This window comes from Phyllostomus hastatus, unplaced genomic scaffold (assembly GCF_019186645.2).
Source record: "Phyllostomus hastatus isolate PE091 unplaced genomic scaffold, TTU_PhHast_1.1 phas_contig_1, whole genome shotgun sequence".
NCBI classification, from domain to species: domain Eukaryota; kingdom Metazoa; phylum Chordata; class Mammalia; order Chiroptera; family Phyllostomidae; genus Phyllostomus; species Phyllostomus hastatus.
In genome coordinates this window covers 892,654-908,086 of record NW_025333498.1, presented here as the reverse complement: position 1 = coordinate 908,086, position 15,433 = coordinate 892,654, and the positions used below count along the sequence as shown (strand labels likewise).

At 35.7% G+C, this 15,433-nt stretch overlaps 1 pseudogene; it reads right to left on the bottom strand.

The window, feature by feature from the left end:
- Nucleotides 1-601: 601 nt before the first annotated feature.
- LOC123813730 lies at nucleotides 602-1,600 on the bottom strand (annotated as a pseudogene).
- Between the last annotated feature and the right edge of the window lie 13,833 nt (nucleotides 1,601-15,433).

Here is a 15,433-nt window from a genome sequence, read left to right as displayed (position 1 = left end):
AGACATTCAGGTTGTTTCTCATGTTTGGTTATTCTGAATAAAGCTGCTATGAATATTTGTGTACAAGTCTTTATGTGGGCATATATGTTCATTTATTTTTGGTAAATACCAAAAATTATAATTACTGAGCTGTATGTTAAGTGTGTTTAACTTTATAAAGAACTCTGTCAAAAATTGTATTTCAAAGTGGTTATGCCATTTTCTACTCTCACCCAATGTATAAAAATGTATTTACTGAACATCCTTGCTAATACCTAGCATTGTATCTTTTTATCTTTTCAATTTTAGCTATTGTATCAGGGTTCTCCAGAGAAATAGTACCAATAAGAAATTATAGAAACAATATATGTAGAATGATAGTAGGGGAGGGGGCAGTGGGCAGCACAGTGAGTCTCATTTATGTTTACTTTTTGTGGGAAACGGGCATTTAGATCTCAACATTTAAATAACAAAAGTACCATCGGCAGTTTAAAGAATTTCAGCAATGCGTGTGAAGTCCTCTTTGCTGCCACAGACAAGGCTATTATTATTCCATGGTCAAAAAGCAGGACTGTCCCAAGTAGACACATCATGTATCCTATGGATACTCAGGCCACACTGCTCAGGGCCCATTTGTGACCATGTATTCTTCCTTCTCCTCTTCCCCATCATGGGTGAGGCCTGATCTGTGTTCCCTGCCACGTACCTGACCTGACTGCAGCAAGCGCTTTAGCCATTCCCCTGAAGCCAGAGTTGATGTGTTTGCTATGGTGTTGTTTTTTTAAATCCTCATTGGAGGACATGCTTGTTGATTTTAGAGAGCAGAGAAGAGAGGGAAAGAGAGAGCGAGATAACCATTAATCGGTGGCTTCTCAAATGTGCCTAGACTGGGGACCAAACCTGCAATCCAGTCATGTGCCAGGACAGGGAATCCAACCTTACTCTTCGGTTTAGGAGATGATGCTCCAAACAACTGAGCCACACTGGCCAGGGCTGCTATGGCAGCCTTCATCGCTTCTACATCCCCTGGACATTGGCCACCTTTCTTTTAGTCAGTTGGCAAACCAGCACCTTGATTGAACGTTTTGCTTCTCTTGGCAATATCCTTTGCAATTTGTGCACCTCCTTTGCCCTTGAATGTTTTCTCTGTTCCCTGACATTCTTTCAGTTTCACCTTGTGGAAACTCAGTACTCTGACTTGTAGTACTTGATAAATTACATACAACCTGTAACGTTTCTTAGTTGTTATAGGATTTCTTAGGATACTCAGTTAAGTCAGTGGTCTCAGAGATGCTAAAAGGTCTATATCACCCAGTTCCACAAGACCATTGTTGGGGAGAATGAGTTCCACCAGACAGAACAGAGCCTGAGCAAGTCCCTCACCAATGCCACGTATTTGGTTGTTCACCAATAACGTTTTCAAAGTCTCCTCAACTATGAAAAACCATCCCATGTCCTGATTTCATTGTCTGAAAAATCAATAGCATCAAAGAGGTCTAAGGTCATAACCAGATTTTCAGTGACAGGAATTTTATATCCACAGAGGTCCAGCTTGCAATCCCACATGGTAGTTGGTACCCTGAGTCAACTGCTTAATCGTCTCCACTGTCAGCTTCACCATTCTCTATGTGTATATTTGTAATGGCTTGCATGCTTATGAAGGCTAAGAAATGCAAACCTGTAGTCAGCAAGCTGGAGACCCAGGAGAGCTGATAGTGTGAGTTCTAGTCCAAAAACCAGCAGTCTTGAGATCCAAGAAGAGCAAATGTTTCAGCCTGAGTGCAAAAGCAAAAAAAGAGAGAGAGAGACCAATGTCCCAAATGAAACAGGCAGAAGGATTTTCTTTTTACTCAGACTATTTGATCTATTAAGGTCCTCAACTGATTGGATGAGGCCCACCTTCATTAGGGAGGGCAATCTGCTTTACCAGTCAATGGATTCAATGTTAATCTCATCCAGAAACATCCTCACAGACATACCCAGAATAATGTTTGGCCAAATGTCTGGCACCCCATCGCCCAGCCAAACTGACACATAAAATTAACTATCAGGTAGACCTATGCTCTCCCCCTCCCACTCTCCACACACACTTACCACCCTGCTTTGCATGTAGATGATCCAGCTTTGATGCTTCATGTAGAGTCAGCCTGATACTCTCCCTAGAGCCTGGGTTTCCAAAATTAGTCTCAACTTTTTACTTAAAATTACTATCAAATTCTTTCTTCCTAATAAAGAATTTGAAGGGTTCCTAAGAAATAGTAATGATAAATCAAATGTAGCTCTTGCTCATAAAAAAGTTTAGAACCACTGGCATGGGGCCTGTAGATAATTCTTGGTGGGGTGAATTATAGATATTCTTAACTTGTGGCCACATGATTGGAGAAAGTCATGAGAACTATAAAGGAAGTGTTGGAAAATTCCTGGTAAAACTGAAATAAAAAGGAAAAAGTTCTAGAAATATGCCAGGAATACTTTGAGAACACACAGAATGTTCTAAGGAATAAACATAGTGGAGGAAAGGTCAGATTTCCTTCATTTTTACAGCTGCATAGTATTCCATTGTCTAAATGTACTGAGCTTTTTTATGGTTAATTAATACATGACAAAGGAGGCAAGAACATACCATGGGGAAAAAACAGTCTAATCAATGGTGTTGGGAAAAAATGAAACTAGACCACCTCCTTACACCATACACAAGAATAAATTCAAAATGGATTAGACTTAAATGTAAGAAAATAACAAGGTTAAGACTTGAGGGAATGTCAAAAATAACAATAAAAATCATTGAAAAGTTACCAATCAAAAATTCTCCAAATGATAACATCTTTTCTTTCCTAAATTTCTTAGAGCTTTATTTAATTTTTTTATGGATTTATTTTAACATTCCACTTTTTATTTTAGTAGAATACAGCTATTCTATTAAGGAATCTAAGAGAATATTTCCCTCGTCAACTGAAACATGTCATTTTAGGTCTATAAAGTTCTAATAGTAATAATCACAATATAAAGTGAGATTTATGCCCTTTTTTCTTTTTCAAAAAATAATGCTACGCTAGAGCAAGACTAGTAATAAGAGTGACAATAAATAAAAACATGACAATAGGAAGAGACTGAATCAGGCCAGCCATATTATTTAATGTAAAACAAGTCATTTAAAATTTATTTTACAAAAACAGATGCATTTAAATTACTCTTTAGGTGCTCTTACACATTACCGTTTATAGAGTATTATTTAAATTTGCTGCTCATTTAGTTCTGGCTCAGTTGGTAACCATGTTAATGAACAAGGTTGCGTTTAAACCATTTATTTAAAACATGCAAATACTTTGAAGCAAAAAAAATAGTGTCTTCCCCTCTGCAGGGGCTCATATACAGAAAAGCAGTGATTTCATGTGGTGGATTCTGGTGAAACTTAAGAGTTGATAAAAGTTTAAAGCTTGATGGGATTTCTATATTCAGTAAAAAGAAAATTCATTGCAGTTGTGTTCACAGACTCTTTATTTTTTCCTTGGAGTTTTAAAAATGCTTCTAAAAGAGATGAATGTTTTATTGATTAAGCAACCCAACAATTTTTTACTGTGTATAAATAAAAGCTAGGTGTTTCAGCAAATTCTGGTTGTAAAAGTGACAGGAGTCGACATTATTTGGTAAATGACTACTGCAATTCCTTAGTAAACATTTTTCAAATTTCAATTAACTTTTTTCTTCTGCTACGTACTAAACAATAAAGTAACTGCAGTTAGATGGCATTTTGTCATGTCTGAATGTTACTATTTCACAAAGAGCAATCGTGTTTCAAGTCATACACTGTCAGTAAAATAATTTCATTTACTTTTTCATTGGTGCTTAACCCTCTTTAATACCGTCCTTAACAAATGCCGTTTAATATTAGCCCGGAAATGCCTTCATATAATTAGCACCCTTCTAACACCAAGCAGAACCCCTTTGTCCTAGGGGACTAGAGGGTGGACAAGCATTTGAGGAGGCCCACCAAAAGACAGTTCTAGTCAAATATCCTCCATGGTCACAGAGGATAAATATCTGGAACCATTTAATAAAGCCTGCAGGGGAGGAGAAGGCAATGCTCTTTAATGTTATCATCATTTTGTAAATGGCGGAGGTGGGTTTCAGCATTCTTCCTTCCTGTGTGTAAATGTGGAACATCTGTGGGAGCAAATGCCTATGCAGGCTGAGCAAACAAAAATAGAAAGATTTTTATTTTAAAATCTCTTTCCCAGATACTGTAAAAGATGAGAAATAAAATAGATCCATTTCATGATATTTTAAGTTGGTATTTACAGTTGCTACAGAGATCAGGTTCACCCATTGTTTCAAGACAATGGTCTTAATAATTTTCTGAATGTCCTCAAGCATGAGACTCACCTGTGTAGACAGAGGCAGGTTGAGGTAATGCTTTTAAAAAGAGGTAGATCGTGTTACAGTCTGCTCAGTGCAAAGTCTCCATGATGATTACAGATCTGAAAGCAATTTGAAAAGGATGAATTCTATTCCCTCAATGCCTTCTGCTAAAGCAGTTATGCTTGCTATTCCAGATTACTTTTTAAAACTTATATGTTGACTATATTCAAGTAATAATTATAATATTTCAGTTCAATTTGGCTCATAAAAATTTTTTATTACAATCTTAGGCTAAATTCCCTAAGCATACCCAGTTAATTTAAACTAAATAATTGAAAAAAGTGGAGGAAAGTAGTTTGTTTTTTTCATCCTCTCAGGTGTTTATAATACTTTTCAGTGTAGTTATCACACTTTGAGATTAGAAAATTTATACACTGAGTAATAAGTTCATGTAAGAATCAGGCATCTGCATCTGGTCTTCTGGTCTTTCTAGTTGAAGACAAAATACATGTTTGATTTACTCTACAATGCCAGTTTGGATTGTCGCTTAAATCCACTCTGTGCCTATTCACTATATAGTCGAAAACACGTTTCCTAACTTTTGGCATTTAGTACATATTACTGAGGGCTCCTTTAATCTCTGCCGAAGAAGTTATTTCAACATATTAGGAGAAAGATTTTATATATTTAAAACTGCAAGTTATGAACCTTATTTAGTATGTTCTATTTGGAAAATGTCATGCCAATTATATATTTTTAAATGTTTGCATCTCAAGAAAAGGCGCTATACTAAGTTTCAGTTTAATTTGAATCTTAGTAATTATAAAGCAGTAGTATTTTCTTTAATTCATTGAAGAAAACTCTTGTTGTTGGCAAGAAACTAGAACTGATTTATAAAGAATAGAGCAAAAGTGTCTTTAGATAGACAGCAACATAACATATCACTATTGATATATTACAGTGGAGAGGTGATATTGAACCAAAAAGAGCCTGCAGTTGTTTTGAGAATTTTCCTGGGTCTGTTAGACTGGAAAACTGCTGACAATAGATTATATGAATTATTCCAGAACTTTCCTGCAAATGAGATTAGCATTGTACCACCAAAACTGCCCTATCAATTCAACATTTAGAGAAGTAATTTTCCATATTTATGTATTTGTATGTATGTATGTGCATATGTATTATATATTTGTAAAATTCAAAATGATATTCACTATATTCATCAAAATGCATAAAATATTTTGGCTGAATAGAGGTAGTTTTATAAAAGCCTGGATTATTTTTTCTACATGTTCTTATTGTCTTTAAATTTATAAATTGTCCCTTCATCCCTAATCTCTGTAATTAAAATTGTTGCTATAAAGTCTGCGTTTTATTGTGGTTTATGGGTGCAGAGTCTAACTCATCAAAAGTGTATCATGTGAGTCTGATTAGCTCCCTGGCAAACATCTTTTGGGTTTCACATCACATCGCCTCCATGCAGTTACAAGTAAAGATAGGGATGGATACAGAAAAAAGTGAGGTAGTGTCCTTGACTATGCTTACTGAATTTCAGAATTAAACTGAAAACATGTTTTCACAGTTACCACTTATTTTAATTTCATGTCGGTTTCTAACTGGACTACATTTTAATATATAACAATCATAAAGAAAAACTTTAAAAATAAAATTAGATGCTATGGAGGATATGCAATAATGTAAGCCATGAATTCTGTCCTTGAGAAGCTAATGGTTTAATATAGGAAATAAGATATGTAAATAACCATGAATAGAGAGATGATAGGTAATGTGAAAGAAATCTCTGAGATAATTTCGTAAAGAGGAAAATGACTTCAGAGGAGGCCTGGTGAGGAATGTGGCAGATGAGTTTTGGAAATGAGTCTGGTAGAAATAATCAGAAAATGAGAAAAGCAGTGAAGTTCATAGTGCATAAAATTACTAATAATGGGGGGGTGATCATAAAGTAAAATTACCGAGTTGGGGAGCTGCAGCTGCCTCTGGAACTGGACAGGGAGACCCGGAGGCTGCGACTCCGCTCTGAGCCTGTGTCTTCCGTCAGTCCACTTGCAGCTCCTCCACGTTCGCCTTTTCATGTTTCAATAACCAACTCCCTGAATGTTGTGGATATGGAACATGGCTGAGGGACTCCTTGCAATTTATTTTCTCCTTTCTCTATTCCATATTTAATGACCAGAATAACAGATAAGGGAGGTTCATTTTCTAACAATGTTCATATAACATTTAGAACCAAATTCCAAGGCAACATCTGAGAATGAGTCCTTGACTTAAAGCACAGGAGAGTTGAACAGATGAGGAGAAAGGAAGTGGTTTTTCAGATGAGGCACAGCCCCGGGGACATCAGAAGAACTTCAGGACATTAGGGATTCCCAGGCCATTCGATGCCAGAGTAATGTCAATCTCAGGTCCTGGATAGGTGCCAAAAAGGATAATTGCTTGTGGAAAAATTAACTTGCATAAATTGAAAACTGCTCTTTGCCCATATATTAAACAATCTGGAAACTCTCATTTTTCCACATTTTTTTTGCTTCTGGACAGCCTGCTTACAAACTAGCAGCTGTAGTTTTTTTTATATATTAGTCACTTACTGAACATATGTAAGTAGAAAAAGTTTAGAAACATGAGTTAAATTGGGGGTAGGCTGCCTCAAATGTGTAGGTCATGGGGTGAACGGCATTCCTGGGCCTTTTAAAGCAAGCACATCGTGGCCGCCATAAGTGAAATTTCTCTCATTAATTTTAATTGGGCAAAGTAATCTTTACTTCCTTTCCCTAACCCCACTTCATTCCACACTTTCATTATGTTATTAATACACCTCACCAAAAAAGCAGCTCATCTCTTCTTGATCTCCTGATAAGTGTTGTACTTACAACAGTTCATCCGAAGCTTCCCCACTGTTTCCAAGCCCTCGTTTCTCCACACTCCCTCATTCTCAACAGATGAGCTCACCCTTAATTTATGGAGGAGCAGAAAGTCATTTAGCATAAACCCCTTCATCTATTCTCTTCTCAGGTTTGATTTCTACAACTGTCCTGTCTCTTTCCTTAATCTAGTCTCAGAGAAAGAGAGGTTTCCCTTCCTCGCCGAGGTGTAACGCCGTGGCTGGGCCGCTCGCTGCTCTAAGCACCGCCTGAAGAGCCGAAGCATCCGAATCACCGAGGAGCTTGTTCAAAACGCGAATCTCAGGACCCAGGCTGGCTCTAGAAATCAAAATAAGGGCATTCGCAGATGGTTTGCACACACATTCACATTTCGTTATAGATCCTAGTCCGTCCTAGATCCCCCAGGGCTGTTTCCCTTCAATTATTTATTTTCATTATTGTACATCATTTCATCATTATATTACTATATCTTCCTCTCTTGGCTTTTTAAATACTCATAACTCCTTTTTTTTTATTCTCACCTGAGGACATGCTCATTGATTTTAGAAAGAGGGGAAGGGATGGAGAAAGGGAGAGAAACATTGATAGGAGATAGAAACATCCATGGGTCCACGCCCCAACCGCAAACCAGACCAAACCTGCGACCTAAGCGTGCGCACTTTCGGGCAATCAAACCTGCCACCTCTCAGTTTCCGGGAGGATGCTCCTCCCTACTGAGCCACACTGGCCAAGGCACTCTTAGCTTCTTTTTTTCTATCTTGTTAAGTCCTTATCTTCCCACCACTTCTCACTTGAATAATGCTTTCTGAGATTCTTAGCCTGTCGTTCCACCATGTCCTACCCCACAATCTCAGCATCCATCCTTTCGCAGTGACTCCTGGCATTTTACTTCTATGGGTAACTTTGAAAGTGACCGGTGATCTCCGGTTTCCCAACCAATCTTGACTCAGTCTTCATGCCTTTAAATTTCTGTGAGATTTGACATTGCTTATCATGGTCTTAAAACTTTCTCCTTGGGTTCCCATGACACTAGGTTTTGCCCAGAGCTCTGGTGCATGATGTTGGCTTTTTTTTTTTTCTTTCCTGTTCTTCTCCTGTGGTTGAAGGACTAGGGTAGGAGAATGCTGGGCTATAAACATGAGATACCTTAATCACAAGAAATCCCCTCTCACTTTAGAATTGCTTTAGCAGAGGGAGGAGAGTATTATTGCAGCATTCAAGGGTAAATCAAACTGAAATCCAGAACTTGAATACAAATTTGCTCAAAACAAAAGGGAAGAAGGACCCTTATGGAAAAGTCCTGGGTACTAAAATTGCCCCATCTGATTTTTTTTTATGTCATCTTCTAAAAGAGACAATAAATGAGCTAAACAGTCTAACTTTTAGACTTTTCTTCATGATGTGGGGATTTCTACATAATTATTCATTTGATGGGAAGTCTCTCCACTGAGTTCTCCCTCCTCCCCCAACTTGGTAGAAATAACTTTAGGAATCAGAAAAATTTTCAACAATACAGGGAGTTGGAAAGAAAAAGAACACAGAATTCTTCCATCTCAGAGATGACCACAGTTACCACTTCAAAGATCATCTTTCTAAATTTTCATTCATAGATAGGTAGGTAGATAGATAAATAAATTTTTTATTATTATTCTATCCACAAAGAATCATAACTGCTTTTGTTGGTTGTTTATACAACATGGCTCAAGTTTCTATGTAAAAGCTTATATGTCTGTATTATTTTTAATCACTAAATATTATTCTGGTGAATTGCTATGGTATACTTTATTTGAATAATTGTTTATCAGCATTTTCAGTGTTTTGGTCTTTTAAACAATGTTTAAATGAGCATTAATGGATAGATTATTTATTTCTCATATGATTTTATTATAATAAATTCCCAAAAGTGGCATTTTTATGTCATGGCTGTATATAATTCAATTGTGGATGTTTATTGCCAAATTGTCCACTAATTTATAAACCATTCACACTATGTACGTGCTTATTTTACCTGATACTTATTAATATTTTTGGATGAGGATTAAGGTTATTTAGTGAAGGGCTGCATCCTACATTTATTTAAAATTCTGTATTTTATTCATCATAGCTTTTTTAATGATTTTTATTAAAATATTATTTATTGTGATTATTAGGGTTTTTGTGCCTGAGGTGAGTAAGTTGTCTCACCTGGTCCTGAATACTGGGTCTGACATTTTTTAAAAAATGCCAATACAATATGATTGGTATAAAATGATAGTTAATTATTACATTAGTTTACATTTTTTAAATTTCTAAATTTTAAGCAATTTTTTACATTTAATAAAAATCTGTATTTCTTCATCTAAATTGCTCGCTTGTGTTCTTTACCAACTTCCCTCTAAAATACTGTATTTTTGGTTTTAATTGTTAAAAACTCCTTTTCTTTTTGTCACATAAATTGCAGTAATTTCCCCATTTTTAAAAAATTTACAAGAGTTTTGCCATGACTTTTTTGACATATAACTTTGGAAAATGTTTGTAGCTATGATGTGGATGTAAAAACTGTTTAAGATAGAAAACTAATCTTTTAATTGTCCTCCCTTTCTTCAAGTATTTTTTCCTAAGAGAATTTGAAGACTGTGGTTTCCTTGCCCTTGAGGAAAAGTGAACTGTTTTGGCAATTAGTAATAGTTTGAGTATTTTGAAACACACCATCAAAGTTCATTATAACAGAGGAAGAGAGAGGGTAGGTTGGCAAGAAGAAGCAGGGTAGAGAAACAGGAGCTAGAATGGGGTTGTTCCCAGTACTATAAGGACCTGTGTAGACAAGGCAGGACTTCCACATTCAGAGCTGACTCACAGCACGCTGGGGGGGCAGGGGCATGTGGCTGGATACTGGAGAGGAAGGTTACATCCTACATCTAGACAGAGGAGGCTGGTTCGTTAAATCCCCATGTGACACATAAACCATAGAGAGTCACTTGTCTTCAAGAACCAACCATGGTCTTGGATGTTGAAAATGGAAGTGTGAGGAATTCCTTGGAAATTAAAAGCACTGATGTTTGCATCCCTCCTACTTTACCCCAATAACCCACGTAATTTTATAGGTAGCACATAAGCCTCTCTGTGTTCAACCTTGAGAAAGAGAAGAGGGCACCAAGTATAACAACCTTGGAATTTCCTGACAATGTGTTAGGAGATTGAAATTAGATTAACTTAAAGGAAACAAAGTTATTCACTATATATTCAAGTTTGGAGACTGAAATTTCAACTTTCAAAATAATTTAATAATCTTCTTGCATGTATTTTTGGATCTGATAGGCTAAAAATAGGCTTTCCCATACCAAAAAATTTTCATTATTCTGTAATATTTCTAGTACATTAATGATTTTCTTTTTATTTTTAAATCTTTAATTCATCTCCAGTTTATTTTGGTGAGTTTTGTATGTAGTTGGGATGTAATTTTAAAATTGTTTCCAGAATGGTCAGCCAGTTTAATCAGCACCTTAAGCATATAAAATGCACAATGTATAAGCTGGGCAAACCGGGAATATAAAACCAGTTATTCCTTTTTTCCTTTTTTAGTAATCTGTCAGGTTAGTCTTTCTGGATTTCCTTCAGTTTTATCCTCTTTCAGTTTATTCCACCCCGCACCCAAAGTGATCTTTCTAAAAGGCAAATCTGCTCACGCCATAATCACTGCTGAGCCGCGTCCAAAGAGCTGTGCTGCAGAACAGGAATCTGCTCAGCCAGGCAGAGCCAGGACTTTCGGGACGGAAATTTGATGCAAAGTTACATTGTCAAAGAAACATATTCTGGAACATAAAGAAGTAGATTCCTGGTTTGGCTTCTCTGTCTGTGAAAAATTTTGGACTGAAAAAGTACTCACTGGGAATGCTGTGGAACAGATTCCTTCGTAGATAGAAAGTTAGAAGAGAGGATTTCAAGATTCCATAATTGTGCTAAGTGTGTGGTGTTCCATAGGACCAGGGTTCAAAATATAATAAATTAAGGGAAAAAATTATCATGGTTAAGACTGTGATCTCCTTTGATTTCCTGTTTAAATATATCTACTTTTCTATTAAAACTATTTGATCTATTAAGTTGTATTAACTGCTATTTATATTAATGGTTTTAAAATGATAGAATATTATTTTCTGAATATCTAATATATTTATTTCTAATTATAATTGTTTTTATTGGTATAGTATTTTATGGCAAAACAATATTATTATAAAATGTTAATGTATATCCTATATCACTGTTTTGGATATCTAATTCATAATGATGGCCAAAATATGTTAAGATATGGTAGCTAAAATTTGATGTTAACATAACTCATTAAAGCAGTTTCTTTCTTTTAGTATGGAGAAAAGTTAGTGAACTTTTACATAGTTTTTGTAAAACGATTGGAAAAATAAGTTTATTACACTTTTCAGAAATATGCATCAACACTGATTATCCTATGAAACAGGGGCAAGGACAGTATCAGAACTTCATGGCTGGATGATTTAGTCTCTGAACCACAATCTAGTTCAGGGTAGAGCCACAGGGTTACTAATACATCAGGACTGAGATCACAGAAGGGAATCAAGTGCCATATGCCTTGACGTGATTATTATTAAATGTTTCCCTTCAGGAACATTACATTAATTTTTCCATTTCAGAAAGAAAATTACTTTTGTGATAGTTAGAACAGGGCACTAACTAGAGTCCTCCAAAACCTGGACATTTGCCAACTGCCTTGAGATATGCTTGATAGATAATTTCCTTCCCACTCCTCCACATATAAGCTGTGTTCTAATTGTCTAGTAGGCGGGAGATATAATTTGGTACTAAATGAATTTCTAAAAATGTTGTTTGGAATACCCATATGGTCCACGGTGGGCAGGGAGATATTTGCCTGGGCAAAGACTTCAAATATATGGTGGTTTTGCCTCAAATATGTTTTTAGTTAACATTTCCTTATGTTTAAAATATGTCACATTAAAAATGTAATAGAACTACCCTGTCTGGTGTGGCTCAGTGGATTGAGTGCCAGCCTGTGAACCAAAAAGTTACTAGTTTGATTCCCAGTCAGGACACATGCTTGGGTTGTGGGCCAGGTCCCCTGTAGGGGATGTGTGAGAGCCAACCCACACATTGAAAAAAAATGTGATAGAATTTAGCAAATGAAGGAAAGTAACAGAAAAATAACAGCCCATCCAATCAGCAGATGTTTAAGAGTCTACTCTATAAATAAAACTTTCAAAACTTTTTTCTCCCAAGTACAGCATATTTTATAGGACAGGTTATTTATATTGTATGCAAATTTACTTAATAAATTTTCCAGATTGCACACAGGACAATAAACATTTGTTAGAACATTCCAGGATTTGAAAGTTTTACTTTATTTGGCATCCGTATGAGCACTTTTTGTGTTTTGATAATAGTTGGGACTGTTTCCAAAAATATTATACTCTTTGTACCACTATATATGGGGTACAAGCTGTTAGTTCCTTCACTTTTTTTACCAGAGAATTTCCAAAATGTCATTTTATTAAGAAGTTAAAATATAGCTTCTTAGAATTATCTCTATATGACCTAAAATTATAAAATCATATTGTTTTTTCTCTCCACATATACTCTGTGTTGTAGGAAATTCAAACAACAATGGCCATAAGATAGTGTTGTATTCCCATTCAATCTCTGTTTTTGAAAGTAACAAATTCTTCAGCATTAGCTTTTCCCAACACCAACCTAACAAATTAAACACTGTTTGAGCCTCTTTCCATCCTGGTATATCAGTTACCTATCACTTTGTGACAAATCACCTAAAAACTCTGCAGCTTCAAACAACCACTACTTACTATTTATCACGATTCTGTGGGTTGACTGGGAGGATCTTCTGGCAGTCCAGGTAGGATAGCTGAACCTCCATCTCCATCCACTAGGAAACAGAACTGGCTTCTTGGTTGATTTGGCTTCTTACATGGCAGCTGCACTCAAAAAGGTAAAATTGGTAAAAGTAAGACCTCTTGATGCCTTGTCTGTCATTCAGGGTCGCTTTTGCTACATTCTATTAGACAAAGAAAGTCACAAGTCCAGCTCATATATAAGAAAATGGAGAAATAGACTCTACTTCTTTTTTATTTGGATGACTGACAATGTCACCTCCTAGGACAGGGGAAAATTTTGGCGATATTTTGCAATCTTCTGGCGATATTTTGGCGAGAAGTAAGGAAGTGGCCATAGCTGCAATCTAGTCACTATAACCACGTGAAACTCTCAGGAAACCAGAAAATATAGACAAATCATATAACCCAATTAAACAAAATTTTAAACAGGCAAAATGTAAACAGGCATTTCACAAAAAAAAAAAAAACATGTAAATGATTGTTAATAGGAACATGCAAAAATACTGAACACTATTAGACATTAGAGAAATGCAAATTAACACCACAATGGCACATAACACAGTTTATTTATTTTCTCATCCATTTATGTAACTAAAATATACTATTTTCTCAGTGACAAGCATTGTGATAAGCAATAGCTATATAAAGATAATTCATGTTTCTTGAAACTCACAATGGAGATGAACACATTGATGGCAAAACAGACTATTTACTATTATAATAGAGACTGCACAAAATTTATAAAGGCTCAGAGGAAAAAGTGACCAAACTTCAGGAGACTGGAGAAAGAAAAGGGAGGCTGATTTCTAGATGATCTTGAAAGAAGAGTGAAAGTTTACAAGAAACAACAGGGAGAAAGAGTATTCAAAAAAAGAGGCAAGCATAGACACGTGGCAGGGGAATGCCAGGTTTGGAAAACAATAAGGAAGCTTAGCCTCCGAGGGAAAGGAGCAAGGTTAGTTGTAGCTGGTGGGTATGTGAGCTGGCAAATGAGAGGTTTACGATACACTCTCCTGCTCTGCTGTTTCGGGGGTTGTTGGGCCAGCACATTAGATGACTTCTCCATCGAGTTTGTTAATCTTCCCCTTCTCTACTTCTCCTGTAAGGGAAAAAAAAAACACCTTTTCTAAAACTTCAGTAACACTTTGTAAATGTACCCCATTTTCTCTCTCATATTTAGATTGCTTTTCTTCAGGCCTCATCTTTCCTATTAGACTGATGACCCTGTTAAGTGCTGACCTCTGTCAATGCTTTTCTCTTCGATAATTTGCAAGATTATTCACTTCCACAGATCACCAGTAAATGCTTGTTAAATAAGTTTTTTTACTATATCTATCAATTATGTTTTGGTATATATCACTGACATGTTGAGAAGAGAAGGCCAAATAAAATACAACATAGTTTCCTGAAATTGTGTCATAGGTTTTAGGTGGAAATGAAACTCAAATTGTCAAACTTAGTTTAAATATTGTAGGCTCTCTTTAAAATTAAATGGCTTTATGTACTTTAGAATTGTTTTTTACATATATTTTTAAATTTTGGAATACTTATCTTTTACAATAAGGATTCCTTTATACAATATTTTAAGCTGAACTTAGCTTTCTTGGCCTTACCCACTAAAATTTGTTCTTTATCCTGAAATCACTTTGTAACAGTAATTCATAAAAGATATATTAAATGCACTGACAATGTGAGATATAAAATATATTCATATATGAACTAATAAACTCAAAATACATTTTAGTGATTCTTGGAAGGTGGGTTTGGAGATAATGAGTCAGTTTGCCTTAGCACCTCAAGGAATAGAATGTAGATAATCTGAAAATGCTCACTTGATCTAAAATAATATGTAAATTATTTTTAAATAAAAACACAAAATAAGTCTAGGCTGATATATGTGACGATAGAGTGAAAAAAAAACAAAGATAGGTAAGGAAATAAAGTTTTAATACTTAGTGTGTTTTGGAACTATAGGTATTAAGTGAGAACTATCTGAATAATTCAAAAAAGACAAAAAGTATTTTTCACTCTCAAAATTAACAGACTTCATTGAGCATCTATTATGTGCAGGGTACATGAGAGTTTTCATTATTTAACTACAGCATATTCTAATGAAAACTTTCACTTTCTGTTTTATTATCACATGTCTAGACAAAGACTTGGTTTCTACCCAGAACTAAAGGACACTTAAATAATTTATTTCTAGGTGCAAGGATCTATCTTCTAACTTCTGTCAATCCTTCATCAATCACTCCAGTCCCTAACTAACCAGATGGGATTTTCACCAAGCCCTGACAGCTAACAGGCACTGTTGAGTCAAGA